Source organism: Aythya fuligula, chromosome 1 (assembly GCF_009819795.1).
Source record: "Aythya fuligula isolate bAytFul2 chromosome 1, bAytFul2.pri, whole genome shotgun sequence".
Lineage (NCBI taxonomy): Eukaryota > Metazoa > Chordata > Aves > Anseriformes > Anatidae > Aythya > Aythya fuligula.
This window is the reverse complement of record NC_045559.1, coordinates 103,918,089-103,925,824: the sequence shown is the minus strand read 5'-3', so window position 1 is coordinate 103,925,824 and position 7,736 is coordinate 103,918,089.

Sequence of the window (7,736 nt, the reverse complement as noted above, 5' to 3'; positions counted from 1 at the left end):
AGGGAAAAAAAAAAAGGCAGCCAGTGCAGAAGAAAAACAGAAGTGTGTTGTCGTTGTCGTCGTCTCCCCCCCCCCCCCCCCCCCCCCCGGGCTTGGTTTTGGCTGCAAGACTTGTTTTCCTGTTGCAGCCATTTAGTGTGCTGCTCTCTGGTATGGTCTCAAATTTGCAAGGCAACGTGTTGTGGCAATGCAAATGGTACAGAGAAAACAAGACCCCCCCAGCAAATCCATGGGTAAGGCAGGCCAGCACCTTGGCCATCCATCCAGCAATTTACCTGGCCCCACTGCACCAGGGCTGGCGTGCTGCTGCGGGCAGACACAGAAATCCAGCCCTGCTCTCCAAGGGCCCATTTCAGGTGGTTTCCAGGTCTCCCATCTTCCTGTGCAGCCAAAAATGCCTCCCCATTTAGACTAGAGTTACTTCCCTACCACCCATCCACAAAGACCTTTTCTCCACTACCTCCCTCACCCCTTCACGGCACATTTCAAGTTCGTTACTTGATACTTACCTCTCTGGTGACTCTGCTTCTGTTTTGAAAGTGGAAGGCTCTTGCAGGCTAAAGTGGGTGATATCCTGTGGTGTCCAGTCTCCTCATGATGAGCTGAGGGGTGAGCACCATGCAGAGCTCAGCTCAGTATTTTGGGGAGGGATCATGTATCCTGCTGCACAGCACAATAAAAAGTGAGCTGTGCTCCTGAGGTACTGTAGCTGCTTAGCAGGGTGTTGCTTCTGAGACAGTATGTCCTACTCAGTGGGGTCTGCTTGCTTTGGGGCAACTCCCTCTGGAGTGGTGATACCCCTGCTGGGTGCCAGGGCTGGCCTGGTGTGTGCTTGCTCAGGGATTGCCGAGCTGGCCTCCTGCTCCTGTCCTCAGTGCAGCTGCTGGCTTTGGTCATTCTACACTGACCAGTCTAAAGAAAAGTAACAAACTCGCTTACTTTTCAAGACATTAACTTGGATTGGGACAAAGAAATTAGATGACAGTGACTTTGTTTCTGCTTTCTTACCTTTTTATCTTCTTTCCTAACTAATTTCCCTCCTCTTTACATCTCTTTTTCTCTAATCTTTTCATCTCTTTTGTGTCTTTCACTTGCCTTTGTCCTCCTTGGGCCTGCACATCACCACCATCTCCCTCCAACCTGGTTCAGAGCTGGGACAGAAGAGCCCAGTGCAGGGCAAGGCTGACACGGACAGGCCTTGTTGTACCCTGCTTAGCACGTAAATGCAACAAGCCCTCTTCATGAACACAAGTGCAGAAGTCTGATGGCTCTTTCCAAACATAAAGCTCACAGGTCCACCTGGGAAATGCTGTCTGAAAGGAGCTGAAGGAGCATGATCCATTTTCACTTGATGCAGACAGAAGCAGTTTGCACAGAGTGGGGGGGGGGGGGGGGGGGGGTAATTTTCTATACATAGTTTTCATCGAAATCTTCCATATAGCAAGCAGTATTCTTCTCAGCTGGATTTCACGGGGCTGTTCACCACCACCAAGTTCAGTTTTCTCTGGTCCAGCCCCCTGTTCTGCCCCCAGGGCCTTGCAGAAAAGTGGCCCTCAGCAGCAGTGACTGAGCAGGTCTGGAGAACGCTTTCCCTACTCACACACCTGGTCTGTAGGCAGATCTGACAGGTTCCCTGGAAGAGGTCTTTCCCCTTTGCAGGCAGGGTTCCACAGGAGCATATGGTCTGTGTTGGGAGCACCTTGCTCTTGCACAAAGCCTCCAGAACTGTACAGCCTAATGTATTCTTGGTGTACATCTTATAAGCACTGATGCCTCCGGGCTATTGACTCTTTGTTTTCCTTTGTGTTCTCTTCTACACCAGTGGCATTTTATCAGGTTGATAATTCAGCTGTATAAGAATCCCCTGGTATCAGCATTAGTTTTGTCAAATCCCTTTTCCCCCGCATGAAGACAGACAGGCATTCTGTTGAAACAATAAATCCATTATGTCAACACAATTAATTCTGTTCGCTGACTAAAACATTCTGTCGAGGAACAAAAAGCATTAACCTAATATCTTCATCTAGTTGACAAAAAACAAATTAGTTCAGAGTCTTTGATGTCACTGTGTTTTATGCCAAAGAAAATCCTTCCTGTTGACATGCTATTTTATCTTCCTTTTGTGCAGGCTCTACCAGGGCTCTGCCTAGTGACACGGGGCGAGCTAATACCTTTGCTCGTGCCTGTATTTCCCTCTGTCTGCCTGGGCTGGGGCTTCTGCAGAGAACTGTTTCTAATCGTGTGCTTGTACCGCAACGGTCTCTTCCCTGGGTCAGGGACCGCCATTCCTCTGTGCATTTATTTATATAACACAAAAGGAAAGAAATGGGTTCCCTCTCTGCTCTTGCAGCACTAACAATAAGCGCTTGATTTCTCTTGGCACTTCCTAATGCTATTATGAACCAAATCACTTTCAAAGTCATTGGTGAACACAAGGGGGTTTGGGGCTCCAAGTTTCTAAATGAGATCTGCTATCCATGCGTGCCTCCATATGCCTTGAGCAAAGTCCCTGTCTTCTCCCATGCATGTTTTTTACTACTGCCATTGAAAATAAGAGGTTCAAATCTCACATTATTTCTTCAGGGAATTATTTCATGACAAAACGACCTCAAGTTTCATTCAAGACATTAGCAGTGGGCAGCATATGCAGAGGGAAAGGAAGTTTTACACCCGGGTCATGTTCTTGCCTTCCTGCTCCTCCTCAGAAGAGGTGAGTTACGCCGTGAGATGAGGGGGCTCCTCAGGTCCCCTGAGGAAGGCCCTCTGTCAGAGATGCCCATTTTGTTTTGCAGTAACAGTGTTATGCGCAAGCATGCAGCTCAGCTTTCTTGTCTTTTTCTGTGGAAAGGCTGAGAGTTGTCAAATCTCGATCAGTTCTCTAATCCACCACAGAAAACAAGCGTATGTTCAAGGCTTCCTTTTATTCAGTGTCCACCTGGAAAGTGCTCATAGCAGCACTTCTTTTCCTCATTTTGAGAATAAAGATACCACTTGAGGGCAAAGATAATTGTGAACTACTACTGTATCCAATAATCTGAGTTAAAAACTACTAAGAACGATTTCAGGAAGGTGGATGTGTTGCAGTGCTGGCTTGCCAATCCACTCCAGCCTCCTTATGTACCCTCCTTATGGGAACGCAGCAGGATGCCACCAGTCCCTGAAGTACTGCAGGTCCCATGTGCAAACCCGAAGCACAGGACAGGGCAGGGGATTGTGTGAGATTCATCGCACCAAATTGCTTATTAGGAAGTTATATTTCTCTTGTCTATGGGACTGGAATTGCATAGCAGATTTTAGGAGGTTTGTTTTAAAAGAAAAATTATGAAGAATTAAGAAGATGCTTACAATAAACATCTAAGGAAAATGCTCAAATTACACTTCATCATATTTAAATCTCTTTCAGGCTACTTCTCACATTTCTTTTTGTAACTGCTGGTAGCTGCGTTTTCCTCCTTACACTTCCTAAAAGGCAACAGTGTAGCTCCACATAATGCAGGTAAGATGATTGTGAATTGTGTGGTTATCAATGGATTCCTGATTAGCAATTTTTCTTCCATTTATGCCTGTAGTGATTAAGAAATATCCATCTTCTTCTTTCATTTTTTAAGAAACTTTTTTTTTTTTTTCCTGCTGGAAAAGGATCTGTTTTGGTTGATCTATGATTTGGCCCTCTGCTATTGTCATGCATTGTTTTAGAGTCACTTATGAATCATGGCAGTGAGCTGAATTCCTAATGCACTCATGCGTATGCTTACCTTTAAGCTGGCAAGTGACTCTTGCAAGATCAATAACACTGTGTTTAAGTACGTGCTTAGGGGCTTTTTTGCGGGACTGAGACAGGAGTGTTCAGGCTCTACAATGCTGAATTCCTGCTGGACAAATGCTGTAAGCCTTACATGCATTGTAGTTTTAATTTTGAAAACAAGGATTTCTTATTTATTAGATAGCTGCTGTCCCCTAAGCATATTTGCTATGACTTTTTTTGAGTGATCACCTCCATGTTCCCATAGACCTCACCTGTTGTTTCAGCTAGGACAGTCTGTTCTCTGAACTTCAGAGGCAGCACAGAAGTTATCAGCACTAACAAATTATGTGATACCTATTTTGCTAATTTGGTTAATGAGATGCTTTTCCAGTGTGAGACAGATGTTGCAGTTCCACACAGGCATGGAGAGAAACCTAAATCTCTGGAAATTGAATTATTGCCTTCAGGAAATGTTCTGTCCAACATACTCACAAATGCTCAGGGGAAGCCATCCTATTTTACCTAGCTGAACGAGGTAGGTAACCGGCTAGGGATTTTCTATCTCCAATTTTAAACTTTTCTGATATTATCTAAAATGCTTCGATACTCAGTCTCTGAAGTTTTGATGTGTTTCCTAAGCTACACTCACTGAAATCAGCTGCAAAACCTTATTAAAACATTGTTTGAAAGCATTTCGGGTTCAAAGCCAACCTGCCAAATGTACTGTCATAATATTTTAGATAGCATCTGCACAGACATCTCTTAAAAAAGAAAGTCTTAATTGTGTATTGTTTCTCTGTTATGTTTTTCCACTTATTTGCCCAGTATATTAAATCTGCTGTACACGAATTGTTCATTCTTCCTAAACATAAAAATAAGTTAAGCTTTCAATACAAATATTTCCATTCTAGACAAAAACACCTCTTGTTTTGCAGCAAATAAAATGTTAGAACATAATATAAAAATGTGTAAATACTTATGGCCTAGTAGAACAGAACCAAAAGAGGGAAACACCACATCGAGTTGCTATTAATATGTTGTACTGGGAGAAGAAATACAGAATCATCAAATTACAGGAGAATGGGCGAGGTGGGATGGGATCTCTGGAGGCTCTCTAGTCTAACCTCTGCTCCAGCATGGTCACACAGAGCAGGTTGTCCAGAACTATGTCCAGATGAGTTTTGAAGGATGAAGAGTCTGCAACCTCTCTGGGCAACTGCTTCCAGTGTTTGATCAACCTTGAAGTAAAAACAAACAAACAAACAAAAACAATCAAACAAAACAAAACAAAGAATACACATTTTTTCCTGTCTTATAGAAAATTATTCAGATGATGGCTTTCACAGATGGCCACCATGAAGTCAGCAAGATGGTGGCAGTCCCAACTGCAGTGTCACAAAAGGGTACCAGGGTGATAGAGAGACACTGCAAATTGTATCAAAGTAAGAAAGTGGTGATGGTCTCTTCTAAATAGATTGGCACTATCACAGCAACATAGAGCAGTCTTGCTTTCTGTAGGCCACACCTAGGACAAGGACAGACAGTAACTTGTAGAAGGGACCAAGTGAAGTAAAGCAGAGTTTGGGGTTGACAAGGGACACTCAGTTTCTCAATATATATACATGAAGTGGAGGTAGGGGGAAGGGAAATTGCTGGCTGATGAGTGGTGCCACAGTGCCTGGTCCCTGAACCACCCTGCAGCTCCAGTTTTGGCCATCATCCCTATGCACATCCCCTTGGGGGACACTGCAGGCTTACTCATGTGGGTGAGGCAGACACACCAGGACAGCCCACTAGACAGCCCATCATTGGCCTTTGTGGGTGTTTGGGTGGTTGAGAGGGAAGGTAGAGCAATGATGTCCTCTGGGTCCTTATGCTGCACCTCATCAGCCACATGTCCTAGGTGGATGTGTTTGGCTCCACATTGTCCTTGGGATGTGAACGGTGGCATGCCAAGTGCGGAGGGGCACGTGATTTTGCTACAACATTGTCCTTGCCAGCTAGTATTTTGGGAGCCCATACTTGCAGTCAGGAGGATAGCTACTGCCCTCTGATGACCCATGGCTTCCCTACACCCACCAGTCAGTGGCTAACCCATTGGACATGGTGTGATACTACACATTTACACAGCCTTCCTCCAAACTTCCTGACTTTGGACTCTGACTAGCAGGTACCAGCAAAAAACTCACCTGACCCTGCACTTCCCAGGGCTTCCCAAACTCCACGGTGGCTGAGACCCAGATCCCCATCCAGAGTCCATCCCCAATTAGCTGTGGTTACTCAGGCCACACAGCACCTGTCCCACCAGCCCTGTGGCTGGTGGTGCTAGGTGGAACGTGCCTCCAGCCCTCCTGCTGGGGGCTGCCATGGGAAGGGCTGCAGGCAATGCTGCAAACACTGCCCTGCACAGCTTGTCATTGTGACCAGAGCAACAAGGACCAGATTTTGGCAACTGTATGCAGAGCCCTCAGCACAGGGTTGATGTGGCCACCCACCTCCCTGCCTGCACTACAGAGCAGCTCTGGGTGTGCAGGGGTGGGCCGCATTAGGACCCAGATTCCTTTTCAGGGTGGCAAATGTCAGCAGATGACTAAAGAGCACCAGATGGCTTGTCAGGTTTGTCTTCTCACCCTCTTCTCTCACTCCCTGACAGCACTTGATCACAATAACTTCTAGGCAAGCACACTGTCTTTGCCCACATCTCTTAGGGCCCCCTCCCAAACACTGCTATGGGGAAGCAGAATTATTCAAAGCACAACCAAAACATATTCCCCAAGAGGGTTAATGTGGCTCCTAAATATCAGGAAGATGAGCGAGGGCTAGTGGGGAGGCCCTAGACCTTGTGTGGTAGGGATCTGGAAAGCAGGCAGGGAAGGGTGAGGGCAAAACCAGGTCAACGGTGCAAGCGTTACTCACAGGATCAGCCCATCCCAGCAGGGACTAACAGCAACAAACCCTGGCCACCACACCAAATTGAAGCAGAAGGCATGGTGACCCATGGTGTAGAAGAGGCTCCAGCCACGAGTCCCTGAGCAGCGCCTGGTGCTGAGCCGAGGTGATGCAGGGACCACCACTGAGGCCCAGAGATGCAGCAGAGCTGAGAGAGGGCAAGGTCCACCCTCAGGGGCAGGGCACCCTTCCCATCCTTCCTCCTCCATAACACTGGAGGCTTACAGCAAGCCTGAAAGCATATTTGCCCTCTCTGTTGCTGAAGAGGCACTTCAGAGTGCTGCATGACCTCCTGGTGTTTCAAGAGCCTCTATTAGCACACGCAGCTGTGGAGAGCCCTGAAGTTCTCAGGAGCTGCCTGGCTGGGTCGTCGGTGCAGACCCTGACGTCCTCGTTAAAGGCCAGAGTGCATGAGGTGTGCTCCTGGAGCAGATCCTCCAGTTGCACTCAGCCCAAAAGGCCATCAGGTCACTGGCAGCAAAATCCCTCTGCAACACGAACTGTGGCGGGATAAGTGGTGATGATTGGGACCTTCTCTTGGAAAGCACACCCCGGAGCCAGCTAACGCTATTGCAAATGTGTGCTGAGGGCTCTGGTCTGTACCTGCTGCTTGCCTGGTTTAGTGTCCAGCTTTTAAGTGAAACAGGGCTTTTAGACTGTCCTCAGCCACTGATTAACCGGTCCTCAAAGCAGATTTTCGTGTGGAGTCTATTAGGGTGGTCTAGGGCACTTTCTTATTTATTTTGGAAGTTAAACATGAATCAGAGTGCAGAGGAAAAAAAAAAAAAAAAAAAAAAGGAAAAGGAAAGAAGGAAAATAAGGATGTATTTTTGCTACTTGTTTATTATTTGAAGGTAGACTTTTCAAAGATGAATGCCTGACATTTGACTATGCAACCTATTGTCACACACGGCAGCCAGCAGTCACCAACAGCTCTCCTGAAACTCCCATAAATGCAAGCTGCAAGACTCATCGTCCTAACTAAACACTCAGTGAGACACCAGAGCACCACGAAAACAGCCAGAGGAAACTGCTGAAACCC